The sequence below is a fragment of the Heterocephalus glaber genome, unplaced genomic scaffold, assembly GCF_053883595.1.
Source record: "Heterocephalus glaber isolate CG9 unplaced genomic scaffold, H.glaber_assembly_v1.0 deba00001442, whole genome shotgun sequence".
Taxonomy (NCBI): Eukaryota; Metazoa; Chordata; class Mammalia; order Rodentia; family Bathyergidae; genus Heterocephalus; species Heterocephalus glaber.
In genome coordinates this window covers 26056650-26072515 of record NW_028258296.1, presented here as the reverse complement: position 1 = coordinate 26072515, position 15866 = coordinate 26056650, and the positions used below count along the sequence as shown (strand labels likewise).

The following is a 15866-nucleotide window of genomic DNA, read 5'->3' as shown; positions in this document are numbered from 1 at the left end:
AGTGAGTAGATGTCCCCATGAATTTTCTCCCGTAGTCAAACTGTTTTCCACATGTGATTTTCATTTTCAACTGCATTTTTCTTTTAATGTCTTTAAATATTTGGTGTTGAGCTACCTAACTGGTCCTTTGATTTTCCCAGTTGCTTTTTCTTTTCTCTCTCTTTTTGTTTGTCTGTTTGTTTGTTTCGCACTACCAAACTCAAGCCTTTTGTGCTTAAGTTTTCTCCTGTTCATAGTGTCTGAGATGTTTTGTTTATAAAGAGTTTCATTAATCATTACTACTTCATAATTGCTACTATTACTATTATTACCACTTATATACTATTATTGTTCAAGTGTAAATTTCCAGTATAGTTTCATCAGTGAGACAGGTTCCTGATCATGGATAGTATCTGAGTGGTAGTGTTGGTGCTGTGATCCATCTGCACATCAGTCAGTCAGTGGTGTGCATTCACAAGAGTTTGTTTTTGTTATTGGTAGCTGCTTTTGAAGTGATATAATGTGAGAATTTCCATATTGTATAATATTTTTATTTGTTGTAAGTACCAGAGTAAACCAGGAATGTCGTTTTGATGGATCGTGTGTATAAAATTACAAGGAAACCACTCGACCAACTGGCCGAAAATATAGGCAGATTTATATTTTATGATGTATCTACTTGTATAAATAAAGGAAAAATTGCATTTTGAAAGAGCACAAAGAGCTGTGTGACTGACAAAATGACCACACTGCTTTTGGCCTTGTTGGGTTGTAATGAAATTGAGCAAATTAGAGCAATGCCTGGTACATAATAAGTATTCAGAAGTGTTAGCTATTAACAACCGGTGAAGCAATTGGTGTATTTTGTCAAGTATCTTTGTTTGGAATTCATGTTTGTTAAGGATGAAATCACTAATCTACAGGAAAGAAAATGTCAAATAAATGCATTTATAATGTATTTTTCTGTGCGTGTCAATAACATCTTGAGGGTTTGGAGGAGCATAGTTTATGATAGTTGCTCAGTTTAAACTTTTTAGTGAGAAAACAGGTTTAATTTTTTAATGAGAAATCAGAGAAGTCAAAGAACTGAAGGCAGGACTAGTAGATTCCTGACGAACTTTTTGTTTATCTTAAACGGTAGCAACTTCTTGTTCCCTCAGTTCAAAAGTAAAGAGCTCCTAATCAGTGTTTCTCTGCCCTCAGAATCCTGTGGTGAATGCCTGTTAAAAAGGTTTTACAAGACCTTCTAGGGGTCCACTCATTTCTTTGCAGGATTAAATAGCATCTCAGATGCATCTCATATAACTTTCCTTTGGAGAACCATGGCACATTCAATAATGCAGAGAGCATACTCACAATCAACTGAACCAAACCCAGGACATCTTTTAGGGTAGGCTGTCCTGGTGACTGAGAGCCACTAGGTACTTTGCCTCGCTATCTGGCCTCTCCCAATAGGCTTAAGATCCCAAAACCGTCCTCTGCCTCTACTCCACAGTTATTACTCCCAAGTGTCGCATTCTTTAGCTGTTTTCCTCAATAGTAGGGAAAAAAGGTGGGGGGGCGCGTTTGGGCTCGCTAGAGGTTGTGGAAACCAAACATGGGGCTGTTCCACCTTAAAGGGCCTAGGCATGCCTAGTGTTTGGGTCTTGCAGAGTTTGGGCACCACCATATTTGGATCGTGCCTACTTTGGGGCGGGAACCTCCTTGGGAGTGATTAGGTCAGCGCTGGAGGAGGTGACCTTGTTTGGTTTCTGGCACCCGAGAACAGTGGTGTACTGTTCCTGCTGACCCCGTTTGTCTAATTGGCCCAGACTCTCCACCAGCCGAGGTTGCCCAAGAGCTCCTCGCTGGCCACCCCCGCTGCCCGCGCCCGAGCAGAGGCGGGAAAGCCGCGCGCCTGCGCCGTGGGAACCGGGCCCGGAGGCGAAAAGCGGGGAGCGGAGGGGGGCCGCGGCAGCCGGGTAGCGTACAGAGCGGCGTGTGACGCGGGGACGCCGCGCGCTCCCAACGTCGCCCCGGTTTGACGCACACGGCACCAAACTGTGAGTTTCAGGGGTTATTTGGTCGGATTAGCCGAGACCTGAGTGGGTTTCAGGCCTCTGGGCTGTGGCGACAGCGGGACTGAGGGTGGTGGAAAAACTTGGGGGACCCGGTCTGCGGCGCTCGGGCCCGGGGAGCTACGCCCTAGGCTGGGTCCCAACCATCCAAAAGGACGCATTTTGCCGCACAGGCTAAGATGGCGGCGGCGGCCGAGGAGGCGGAGTTGGTGCTACACAAGGAACCCGGGCCCCGGGTTCGGGGAGGCGGCGGCCGCGGGGGGCCGCGGAGCTTGAGGTGAGCGGCAGTCGCCGCTGCGGGGCGGGCCTCTCGGGGGCGGGGGGCCTTTCCGCCGCGGCGTCGGAGGATCCGGGAGCGGACACAAAGGGGCTGAGCTGGGCAGTAGACTTGGGGGTTTTGTTTAGTCACATGAAGCTGAGCAGCCAGTGAGCAGTCGGGGGAAGGGGCCGAGATCAGGCTGCTTGGGGAGCCTGGCGGTCGCCATTGCAATGCACTGAGTAACGGGGCGGTCCGAAGGCAGTCGCCAAGCCAACCCCTCTGCCTTCGAGGCTGCTCGGTCCTAGCCAGAGGCGCCGGCTGTGGCGTGAACTATACACACCCCTCCCTTGACTTGGGACGGGACCGCATAGCTCTCCCCTCCCCCGTTCTGCAACATCTTGTGCCGCTAGGTGCCTGGGAAGTAACAGCCAGAGGTAAATCGCTTGAAGTATTCGGGTTGCCAGGGGCTTGGTGGGTGTCCAGCTAAAGCTTTTTGCCTCTCCAGGTCTGATTCCCTGGCCTTTGTGTCCCTGGGAGCTTAATCTCTGCCAGAGGAAAGCAGGTGTGCTCCACTTCTCCCGTGAACCTGAAGATGAGTTGTCCCAGACCCTTCTCAGTGATTGGAAACTTAGGTGGTGGAGCTAAAGGTTTCTTGTTACGGGACTGCCACAGACGACTCTCGTGTTGGGATCCATCCATGGTTTAGCGACCTTAGTGGAAAAGTTTTCCTCAACTGTTTTAAGTAATATTGACTTCAATATAGTTGTTATAAAACATATATATTTAGATTTCAGATTTTATGTGATTATTAAACTCAGCGAAGGGATACATATAATTGAGGCCTGAAATGATGGTACTGTTTTGTGTACAAGTTAATCGCAACAGAAATACCCCACCACCATCATCTGTTTTGGCTGCTCTTGACTAACGCCAAGTTTGTTGCATCTGGGTGATGTTTTAGATTTGCCTTAATCCTGTATCTTCAGTAGTGTAGTTAAATTGTTAGGTCCCACAAGAAGCAGAAAGCATTTAAAAAAATAGACAACTAAAGTTCCTCAGAGAAAGGAAGTCTGCACCTTGCCTTCAGTGCCATGTGTAAGTATCACGGGAACTTGATGTGACCAATATTTTATTTTGGTAGGTTTGGTAAGAAAAAACTTTTTTGTAATGATTATAATTTAGCTTAGACATTTTAATAGGTGAAACATGAATGCTTAACTAGTATTAATGGAGTGGTATGTATACTACCCTTAAAATCATAGCTCTGTAAGTTTTAGAATTTAACAATTTAAAGTTATAATGCAAGAACTTCATATTTTTATACAGTAATTAATTAATATTGAAGTACCAATTTCAGAGCATCAGATGTTTTGGGTTTTCCTTTAACATAATTACCTGAAGGGATATTTAAACGTGTTTAGATCATTAACTTAAGTTTCTGTGTTAAAAATAAAATTTAAACTTTTTAAAATTACTTAAAACTTTACTTTATTTCTTTTCAGATACATATCCCCCCACTTTTTTTCTAATAAAGAAAAATCTTGTACTAATGAATAGGAGATATTAATTATTAGCAAAATGTATTCCTGGATCATACAGTTTTACGGTGGAAGGAATCTCAACCACAATTCTTACCTGCTTCTCTTGCAATGTAGTATGGATGCTTAAGTTAATGGCATAGTGGAAAACTGTCATTCAGTGTCTATCCCATTTCTGTTTTCTTTGCCATATTGCTGGGACGAGAAGGTGAATATCTACAACTAATAATGATTAAAAATAAAACAAGGGAGTATCACTGAAAATACTTGTTAATTAAATACTATCACATTAATGAGAACTGTGACGGTAAGTTAATTTTCATTTAATGTTATGTGGTGACTTAGTTTTTGAAGTGATTTTCAATGAAATCAGATGAAAATACAGAAATTTCACAGTAGAATAACTTAGAAATTTTGAGATTTTTCCAAAAGCAAATGACCCAGTAATTTAAATTAAAAGGGAACACCAAATACTTGTTGAATTTCTAGGAAAGTATGAAATAACTGCCAGTTATTGCCAGTTGTTACCTAAGAAATGAGATAGATGCAGAAAGTAGTCCTTTTGGTTGGATAAACAAACATGCCACTTAGACTGCTCCTTTTAAAAACAACTTTTTGGAACCTACTACTACTACTTTACTACTGTAAAGTCTGTTGGGAAATTCAGCCAGTAGTAGAATCATTTATGGTTGGATCCCACAATGATATTTAACTTTTTTGGATATCAAATTTGGCAAAACCAGTTGTTTTAAGGCTCTAATCAGTCATGTAAGGTGCTTTTTACACTTTATTTTGGCCAAAAGGCCGAGAAGCAATGTGTAAGGTGCTTTTTAATTGATTTTTCTGAGAATGTTGATAGCTGTTTCATAATTTTCAACACTGAGTAGATTTAATTACACTCTAGTTTGATGATTACTGTTACTTTCACGTTATCTAATTATAAAGTGAGGTTGTCACCTGTAAACCTTAATGTTTTCTGGGTTTAGTTTGTCATTCAGGTTATAGGAAAGAATTCGATTGATTTCAGACAGTAAATGGGTAGCAGAGAGTCACAAGATGGTGGAGATACACATACTTTAGAGGAAATTGAAGTACATCTTTCTATTGTCCCAAAGACCCTGGATTGTTTAGGGTTACTTATTTAGGCTCTTTTCACTTGTGACTCTAGGAGGGAAAGAGTGGATCTTATTATGTGGGATGCCTTTTTTTAGGACTGCTTTTCATACAGATAACAGGCGGTTGTAGTTAGCAGCAAACTGTAGAAATTGGCACGTTGAATTATCCAACCGTAATTTATAGAACACTAGTTTCTATAGTCCTTTTTTAAAAAAGTGTTTTTACATGTTTTAAAAAATGGTAGCCTTGTAAAATAAAATATGAGAATGAATAATGATATAATAAAATTTAGATACTCAAATGAGCACCTAATGTTTTTTACATTTAATCTCTGGTATAGAATGTACATGAAGAATCTGTAAGGATTGAACAAAGTTATAATGTACAGCTTTGATTGAAGTAGTTCCAGAAGTATTTTTGATTCAGGTTTATTAGAGGGCAGTAGCTACTTTTAATAGAGTGAGCCATTTATACCATTGAGTTTTAAGAGATTGAAAATCATCAAACTGATTCTAGCACTGGCTCACCCTGCTGGTTGGCTGAAGTCTTTCACCTCTTTCCTCTTATATGCAGTACCACATGAGACTTAGGTTATGGAACACCAAATTCCATTCAGTCTTAAGGGAGGCGGAGTCTCTGTGAAAAAGATGTTTCTTTCTTTCTTTCTTTCTTTCTTTCTTTCTTTCTTTCTTTCTTTCTTTCTTTCTTTCTTTCTTTCTTTCTCTCCCCCCCTCTTTCTTTCTTTTTCTTTCTTTCTTTCTTTCTTTCTTTCTTTCTTTCTTTCTTTCTTTCTTTCTTTCTTTCTTTCTTTCTAGGTGTTTTCTTATCAGGTCTCAGTTGGTCCACTCTCATTTTTTATCTCAGATCTGCCAAAGTTAAACTCTGGATTTATTTCCTTTCTGAACTTACTAGGAACTCATGCAATTATGGAATTAGAATGTTTTTGTATTTTTAAATTCAAGATAAGAAACCCTTTGACAGTTGAGAGCTATTAGCAGGAAAAACAAAAATTCCTGTGAGATGACTTTCCAGGAGGAGAAAAGCAGAGGATTTCAAGAGGAAGAGGAGAAACCTGCCAGAGGAGAAGCAATAGCAGAGCACACTTCTCTTGGGTGGCAGAAAATGAGACTCGATTCAAGTTAGCTTTCCTAAGAGTTTCTTTTCAGTTTCCCTCTACTAATCTTTATCTTACCTCTTCTGTCTGAAAGTTGTAGCCTTCCTATTCATTTAAGATTATTAAATTTGTGATATTATAAATAAACATATACAATAAGTGATTCGTTCCATGAAATTTAATTCTATTAGTCTAGATTGTGGTAGAATTTAAATTGCTTAGAGTGATATGTTCAGATTTTATGTGTTAAGCCTTTTAGTATGTATAACATTTAAGTTGAAAGTACAGTGCTGTAAGATCTTTCTTTTTGCTTGGTCTGGAGATTGAACCGAGGGCTTCTAGTATGCACTTTACCACTGAGTCAAACCTTCAGTCCTGTAAATACTTTCTGTATAAACTATAGAAACATAAATATGTTAAGAACTAAATAATTGAAATTTTTATAACACCTAATAAAGTGTTAAGATTAAAGTACAGTTTACAAAGAATGTTTACTTGTATTCTATCAATTATTTAATTTTTTAGAAAGGTGAATATTTAAATTTTTATGGGTTTATTTCATTTGCAAGCTTATTGCATATATGTGTATGTGTGTGTGTATATATATATATATGTATATATTTTTTTTTTCCGTCAATTTCTTGAGGAAGTTGTTAAATATAACTAGTGCCTAAAAGTACCACTTATTGGGGAGGGACAATGATTCCCAGTTTATTGTTGAATGGTTTATGACAGTAGATAAAAGTCTTTCCAAAGTTGGAATTGTGTTTTGCTTAATACTGACTCACTGACTGTTTTACACACAAACACACATTATATATATACATACATATAGAATCACAGTTGACATTTGTAAACATTTATGTGTAAGGCATCAGAAAAAGATAAAGTTTAAAAGTGTATGCCTTGAAGTAGAACCGGCAGTGTTCAAATTTAGCATTATAAGCACTAGACAAGTAGATTTACTGATAAATACCATCTTTATAGAGGTTTAGAATTACAGAATTCATGTAAAGTCCTTAGCTTTCTGGCAGACAATGAATGCAGAGCAATTGTTAGTAATAATAATTATTGTTATTATCATCATTTATTCTTTCTAAAGTAACTTGGAATTTCTACCCTGTGGTCATTTGGGATTGTATGCTTTTGCTAGTGTTCCATTTTAGGCCATGCCTATAAAGACCGTTAATAAAGTGAGAGGCAGGAACCAGGTTAAATATTTCAGAAATTCGTTCCATTTTATTACTGTCAGCTGATGAATAGGTGTGCTTGGGAATGAGTTCATTTTAGTGAAATTATTTCCCAATCAGGTGTTTGTCTTTGTTATAACATCCCAAATTTCTTCACCTTCCTTTAAATTGTGGTGGTGGTGACCATTAGTATTAGTAGAGAGGAGAGGATGAGTAACTACGGAAATTTGTATGTAATGAACAACTGAGTGAGGAGTGGCTGACCTCAGAGCTGGTTTGAGGAGAGGGATGTAATTTTTCCATTGGATAGCCTAAGTTAGGGGAATTTCTCCAAACAACATTTCCTTTTGCTATTTTCCTCTCCACAGTTTTCTTGTTTTGTGTATGTCTGTGCTAGTATAATGTTAGTTACCTTTTTCCCTCTTTTTTTCCTAGTACTTATCCCCACTACAAATTTTAAGCTTATACGCAAAATCATAAATGGTAGCTAGTAAAAATAATTTTAAGTTTACATAGGGAGGTGTGTTTAGTTTTATATATGTATGTACATTATAGTTAGAAGTTTCATTTATGTTTAAAAATATTTTTAGCAATTTGAAAATGAAGGAGGGAAAATCACCCATGGACTTCCACCATTATTTATTCATATAAGAGGGGCTAATATTGACTTTAAATATGATATGCTACTTCTAATGCTATGATGTATATATTCCCATTTCACATGTTAAGGAAACAAATTTCAAACTTAGGTCATAAGAATGGTAAACAATGAGGCAGCCAAACTTAAACCTAGGTTCTATCTTGATTCTAGAGACAAGACCTTTCTTTTCTTGAATGTCTGTCCTTTTACCTAGTTGTTATATGGTTTGTAATTTTTATCTCCTGATTTGAAAACTTACTATAAAAGTATTTTTTCTGCCTACCCTTATTTCAAGTGCTGTCTTATTGCACACATTGTTTATTCATACCATCATATAAAGGCTCTTTGTCTTAACTTCTGGACATTGACACAGTGATATTGGCCAAAATGGAAACTGCCTTTTTCTTCACTGAGTTATTAAGATCAAGCTTAGTCAGAACTAGTTTCCAGTGGGTTAGGATTACTACAGGTTTAATTATGTATCTATCCTTTCTGTTGGGATGTTTAACTCAAAGTTGAATATAAGTAAAATATAGATGACATACTTGATTTATAGTCATCTGAGAACGTTTTTTATTTTTACACTGAAATACCTTAACCTTCCTTGTTAAAAATGATATTAAAATTAAATATTTGTAGATTTATAAATTAAATGGACACTTGGATCCTATTTAGTTACTATTAGTAATTCTTAATATAATATTTAATTTGTTTGAAAAGAATATTTTACTATAGAATTCTTATATTTACATTACGATGACATATATTAAAGGATAATATGTATGTGAAGTAGGGCATGTCTTAATTTTGGCCAATTTAGTTATTCTGCAATGTTTACATCTTTCAAAACATGTTGTATATGAAAATTATTTACAATTTTATTTTTTCAAAAGGAGAAAAAAATTTAGGGGCATGAATAAATAGACTCTACAGGTCAGCACTGCCAAATAGGAATATAGGTTGATCCACAAACACAACTTACAATTTTCTGTAGCCACGTTAAAGAAATTAGGGAAATTTTATTAATATATCTTATTTTACCCAGTAGATCTGAAGTGCCATTTAAACATAATTGAAACATCTTGTGTACTGTTTTTCATATGAAGACTTCAAAATCCATGGTTACTACATACTTAAAGCACATCTCAGTTCAGAGTAGCCAGACTTCAGGTGCTCAGTGGCCACACTATATCAGACGGTGTAGGTATAGAAAATTCCATTGGGGGAATAGAGAAAGGATAAAGTAAAAATTGAACTGAACCTGAAAGGATGACTGATAAAAGGAAATACTGGAGAAGAATATTCCTACCAATATATACTGAAGTATACACATTTTATGAATACTACCCAGTGAAATAAATTTACTTATTTATTTATTTATTTATGGTACCGGGGATCTAACTCAGGACCTTGCGCTTTTGAGGCAGGCAGCAGAACCACTGAGCTAAATCCCCAGCCCTAATTTTTTTGGGTACCGAGCATTGAACTCGGGACCTTGTGCTTGCATGGCAGGCAATGGATCCCAGTGACTTTTAAAAATATACCCAGGTTACTTCTGCCCAAATCAAGATATAGAACATTCTCTGCACTGAAAGAGATACCTTGTGTCTCTTCCCATTAATTCCTGCTCATAGATGTAATCACTGTTTTGGCCTCTATCAGTATATATTAGTTTCCCTTTTTTCTTAGCTTGCTTATGATATATTTGTCCTTTCCAAAAGTAGTAAGAGCTGATTCCTGAATCTCTTCTCTGTCCTTGTTTGGCGTTGCTGTATGAATTTAGACATAAATCATATGATTGTTGGTACTGTAGAGGTGTTTCTTAGTTTTCATTAATAGTAACCCTTACAGATTAGTTTTATGACCTGAAAATCCACTTAGAATGTAAAGATTTGAATTGCCTCCACAGATAACGTAGTCGTCTGACTTGCTTTCATTGCACTATTCTCAAGGCACAAAGCCTAGAAATAGATGGAGGAAGTCTTGGATTGCCTTCTTACATAGATGCCTTTTGGAGCCTTTTTTATAGTATATTCTAGGGAGTATGTAAGTTAGCTTTTAGGCATTTAGGGTTGCTTAATAGGGTATTATTGTGATTTTAGCAGTAGGATTAAATAAACGTGTTTCTTTTTACAGGTAGGTGTCTACCTCTTAACCAAAAAGATTTGACCTTTGTTTATGTATAATTAAAATATTATCTCATAGACTTGCATAAAAGATTAAATGGTTAAAACCCATGAAGGAAGCTTATAAACAGAATTAAAATGGTGTTGTTGGTCGTGATACTTCTAGCAGTTACTTATAGTAATTCTATTTGAATTTGTTTTGTTTTTCCAAATGCAGTTAATAGTTCCATTATTAAATTGGTGCTTATGGGAAAAATTTTCTGAAATACAGATTACTTACAATAAAGTAGTAAAGAGTACACAATTACTAAAACATGTATCTTCATACTTTTGAAGAACTGATACATTTTGTAAATTGTGTAGAAATTTTCTCATTCACATTTGGATTATGAATGCTTTTGAGTTTGAATGAAAATTTTTACACCTTATAAAAGTGTTGCCTTTTGGAATTTTTAGTAAGTTTAATGTACTACCACTCCAAGAATTTCAGTAGCCGTCTTGAAGAAATTAAGATTAAACATCTGTTAACTTTTCCTTTTGTAGGTTTTGTTTTTTGTTTTTGTTTTTTTGAGACAACATATCTCTATGCAGTTCAGGCTGGCTTTGAATTTACTGTGTACCCCCAGAATGGCCTTGAACTTGCTGGGATTCTCCTGCCTCAGTCTCCCGAGGGCTGAGATTACAGGTATTCGCTACCATGCCTGGCAATCTTGTAGGTTTTGTGAAGTATAAAAGGATAAAGCAAAATTTGTTTTTATCTGAAATATTAAGACGTTGTACATAGCTCTTGGGAAGTAGATTTAGAAAAATCACAAAACAATGTTATAGCTTTAAGAGCTGGCTTCTGTTTTTAGTTTAGTTTTGTTTTTTGTGCCAGGCATTGAACTCGGGACCTTGCTCCTGCAAGGCAGGCAGCGGCACCACTGAGCCATATCCCCGGCCCATGAACTGACTTCTGTGGTAGAAAAAAAATTAAGAGTATGTCTGTTTGCATACTATATTTGCATTTGGTTTTGAGAGATTTGATTACAAAAAATCTTGTGCTACTGTAATTCCCCAATCTTTTTTCACTTGTTTTAGCTTGGTTGGTTAAAATTTACTGAGTACTTTAATAAGAACAGGATACAGTTCCTGCTTCAAAGAGTTCATGGATCTAAGATACAACTTGAAGGGTGCTTAATACATTTCAGTTACTGAGCTGACATAAAGTATAAATAATTTTTTGTTGGAAGGTATGCGTATTTGAACTTAGGACCTTGTGCTTGTGAGGCAGTCACAGTGCCACTGAGCTAAATCTCCGGCCTCAAATATAAGTAATATAAGAGTGGCTTAATAAAACTTCTTGGCAGAAAATAATTTTTTAGCTGGATTTTGAAGAAATGGTATATATAGATTGGTGGAAAGTAGATTATCAGGTAGTGAGAAGGGAACTTTAAAAAGGACTGAAATGACAATTGTGGAATGCAAATATTTTCCATGGGTTAGAGTATTTTAAATGAACGTAATGAAAAATAAACGATTAAGATTGTGGCATGATTAGAAATTAGAAATAAGGAGTTCTGTGAAAGTTCATTGATTAGCATTTCATGAAGAAGTGTGAAAAATTGAAGTGAGGAAGTCCAGTTAGAAGTTATTATCTTTGTGGTTTGGGTAGGGTATATTAAGAGTAAGTACAAACATTACAAGTTTTTCATTTTTTGGTATTCAAAATAAATTTATTTGGAGATAACAGTTTGCATATGAGTTATGAGATACATCTGACTTTTTCTGTTATTACAAACTCACTGACTTCAGCTTTTTTTTGGTTACGTTTGGTTTGGAAACTTAAGTAAAAACCCAAGAAAGTTATGTTATAATTGCTGGTATTTTGAAATAAATATTTGGGCTAAATGGTAAAAGCTTGTAATGCTAAATTTTGAGTTATAACAGTGTATGTTAGTGTTCCCTAGCTTACACCTCTGTATGACTCCAGAGTTCTTGGAAATAGGCCTACCCTGACCTGCTTATTTTGTTTTGGTACTGGTAAGCTGAAAAGCAAGGAAAAATTACATGCAAGAGGAGTAGCAGTTTGAAAAGAGTGAGGGCTAGAAGAAAAAAATCGTTCTAAATACACTGCTCCTATTAAAATGCTTTATATGGGAAAGAAGTAGAGGAGATAGAGCTGATTTCCAGTGGCTGTGACTTTTCAAAAGTCTTGTGCTATGCAGTGAATATGATAGTGCCATTAACACAAATGGAACTCTTAACTAGACACTATTAAGTGGGAGTGTTTAACCCTCTCCCTGTTCATCTTATTTTCCAAGCTTGATTTACCAACTTTCAAGTTTTATTACCTGAGATTCTTCCAATAGCCTTTAAATTTTTATTGATTTCTTTCTTTTTTTTTGGTACCGGAGATCGTTTTATTGATTTCTTCTTGTCTCTTCTCTTTTAAAAATTGGATTAAAAATCTTCCTATTTTTTATGAGTCTTATTTAAACAAAATGACAAATGTTGAAAATTAAAAAATGGCAAGAGTACACTAACACTTGCAAGCAAAAGAGTGAAGTGACATGTTTTATATCAAGCAAAGGATAATTCCAAACAAAAAGGAAAACAACTTTTTAAATAAAAAATCAGGTCTGTTAAATAATATCAGTCTTGAATTTGTGTGACGAAGAAGCAGATAGCTTTGAAATATATACAGTATAACTTCTTTATAGATTGATAACATCAGTATTTAAATTTTAATTTACCTTTAGAATTTTATAGATCAAGTAAAAAAATTGTCAGTAAAAGTTTTGAATAGTAATATGTTTTACTTAAGGTATGTCAGACTTTGTTGTCACTAGAGACTACATATGTTAACATTTGTTTGATTTTCTTACTGTTTTATGTTGGCCTCAGAATTTATATTTAAGAGGATTTTGCAGGTCAATAGTAATTTTATTGTGGTATAGTAAAACTCAATTTTAGACCCAAAACTATAGCAACTATTTGGACTATTAAAACCCTATATCCTACCAAAACTTGAGCCTCAATTTTATACTATTTAGAAATGAACAACAGTGAGGACACGACAAATCAAAACTAATGAGCTGAATATTCAGTTGATCATGGGGGTTAAATAGCTACTTACTTGGTTTGCCATCACCCTCTCACTAGAATTATAATACGGTGATAATCTCACTTGTTGAACTCAATTCATTCCAAACTTGTGTTCAAACACTGAAACATTCTAATTGAACATATTTATCCCATAAGAAACAATGGAAATGGAAAGGGCCGGGCATTTAGCTCAGTGGCTCTGCGCCTGCCTTGCAAGCACAAGGTCCTGAGTTTGATCCCCGGTATCAAAAAAAAAGGAAAAAATGGAAAACCAAGTAATTACACTTGTACATTCATTTTCCAAGACTTTAACAGATTTCACAATGATATGTTTAACTATTGTGGTTCTCACAGTTTTCCTCTTAGCTTTACTGCTGGTATTACTTTCTTTGGGGCCATGATTATGATATTTTATGCAGATAAAGCGCAAAAACAATGCTGAATATTTTAACGCACTAACACTGCACGTTGTTTGGGTGAGAGATACGCTTAGACTGAAGTGTCACTCGTTTGTGTCTGTGGAGAGATGTGACGTGGGACTCTCAGCCTTATAGGCTTTTTTTTTTCTTTGTACCAGGGATCAAACTTGGGACCTTGTGCTCTGGCCATATAGGTTTTTTCAAGTTGTTTTTTCAGTTTGACTAACAAGGAAAGTTTCAAACACTGAGCAGATATTTTTGAACTTTGCTGTTTAAGTAGTGAAAAATTTGAGCTTGGAGCAGTTCAACAACTGAGGTATCACTGCAGTGGTTTTATTTAAAAGGCATAGAATCTCACGGATAAAACTAGAAAGGTAATCACAGAAGTAAAACTTTGGAAGGTCAAAAGCACCAAGTGTTAACTAAATGTAGAAAAAGCTTCCACTATCAGTGGGAAAGACTTAGAATTTGCTGCAGGAATCGTTGGCTATGGGAAAGATTGTCTAAAAGTCTGTATAACAAATAACATTCATGGGACCAGGAAGGGTGTCTTACCTTTAAATTTCTTCTCTTACATCCACCCAGAGAATCTGCTTGAAAACAGTAGGCATAGATTAGGTTAAGGGCATCATATCTAAAATCAGGAAAAATTGAATACAAATCTACATGTTGAACTGGAAATCATTCTCAGCCTCTCTTCTCATCCCAGTTCTGAGAGTACTGGATTGGAAAATTTATCCTCTTTACAGCTAACTGATTAGGAAAAAAGACCAATTGGCAATAAAGATGAGGATCCATCAGGAAAATGGCCTAGATTGATCATCCTACAGTTACAACTGCCCACTAACACAAAATTTCTAAGTGACTTTAAGTGCATTTTTGAGACTAAAGAGCACCAAACACATTCAAGAATAAGCCCAATATGTAAAGGAAGGAAGAAGCATTTCAAGAAGAAAACTTTTTACAAAATGTTAGTGATATTTTTGGAAGTAAGGGGACACTGCATCTTTGAAACCAAAAATTACGCTTTAAAAAAAGCAGTACTCATGAAACAATGAAGAGCTCTTAGAAATTTAGAATATGAAATAATAGAAGAAGGCTTGGAAATTTAGCAGGTAAAACATCTAATAGAAGAGTTGAAAGATAAACTTGAGAAAGATCTCTCACAAAGCCAGACAAAAGAGGTGCAAAGTAGAAGAAAATTAGAACACACTTGCAGGTACACCATGTAAAAATAACAGCATGAGAGAAAATGAGAGGAAAAATAGTTGAGCAAAAAACTTCAGTTTTCACAGTGAAAGTGTTCATGAGTGGTCATCATAGTGATTGAAAAGAAGAGCCACATCAAGTTACATCATTGTGAAATTTCAGACACCAGAATAAAGAGATAGTGAAAGCTTTTGACAGTAGTGAATGTAAAAGGGATTATGAATCAACACTGGAAAGTAATTGATAATGGAATGACTTCAAAATATTGAAGGAAAGTTGTTTCCAAACTATTCATCCTATACTTTACTAAGCTGTCAAATGTGGAAGTTGGCTGTGAATATGAAACTTTTGTTTTAATCTTTTTTTTTTTTTTGGTACCGGGGATCGAACTCATGACCTTGTGCGTGCTTATGAGGCAGGTGCCACTGAGTTAAATCCCCAGCCCCTATGAGTATGAAACTTTTGAGATTGATAGAATATTAACTTCAAATGTATTCTGTAAACTAAAAAAAGGAAGAATTCAGGGAATAGGGTATTATACAGGGAAAGGTAAAGAAACTTCCTAGGATGGTAGTGAAAGGACGTACAAGCAGGAGGCTGTGCGGCGGGTTTGAAGAGTAACCAGTTTGAATCTAGGTGATACGTCTTCAGAAAGAAAAGAAAAATACAAGTTGAGTGACCCTTGTCTGAAATACCTGGAGTCAGGAATGTATTGAGGTTTTTAGATTTTGGAATATTTGAATAGACTTTATCACATGGGTTGCCCAAAAATGTTTTGGATTTTGGACCATTTTGGGTTTCAGATTTGGATTAGGGATGCCCAGGATTTTTGTTACTTAATTCATAAAGGATATTTGTAGTTCTCTTGAGTTACTTGTCTCCCTTTGATAAGAGAGTAATATTGGGTTTATAGAATGAGTTAAGAATTGCCCCTTCCTCTTCTATTTTTTTTGGAAGCATTTGAAAAGGTTTAGTATTAATTCTTCAGATATTTGGTTTAAATGTAGATTTAACCAGTGAAGCTGTCTGGTCCTGGGCTTTTTTGTTACCTGTTGAGGTTTCCTGAGCTTTTTTTGGGGTTTATTTTATTAGTACATGTTTGTAATTCATAGTTTACAGTCCTCTTGGGGAG

At 36.1% G+C, this 15866-nt stretch overlaps 1 protein-coding gene across 28 annotated transcripts in view; it reads left to right on the top strand.

The window, feature by feature from the left end:
• The first annotated feature begins 1724 nt into the window (after nt 1-1724).
• Nucleotides 1725-15866, top strand: part of Znf644 (zinc finger protein 644) — a 111365-nt gene continuing 97223 nt past the window's right edge. For 9 of the 28 annotated variants that reach the window (XM_087213077.1, XM_087213084.1, XM_021255398.2 and 6 more), the window contains exons 1-2: nt 2028-2313; nt 2801-3390. The gene's annotated coding sequence lies outside the window, so the exon portion shown is untranslated. The other 19 variants (XM_087213089.1, XM_013070894.3, XM_013070892.3 and 16 more) reach the window with 11 other exon arrangements.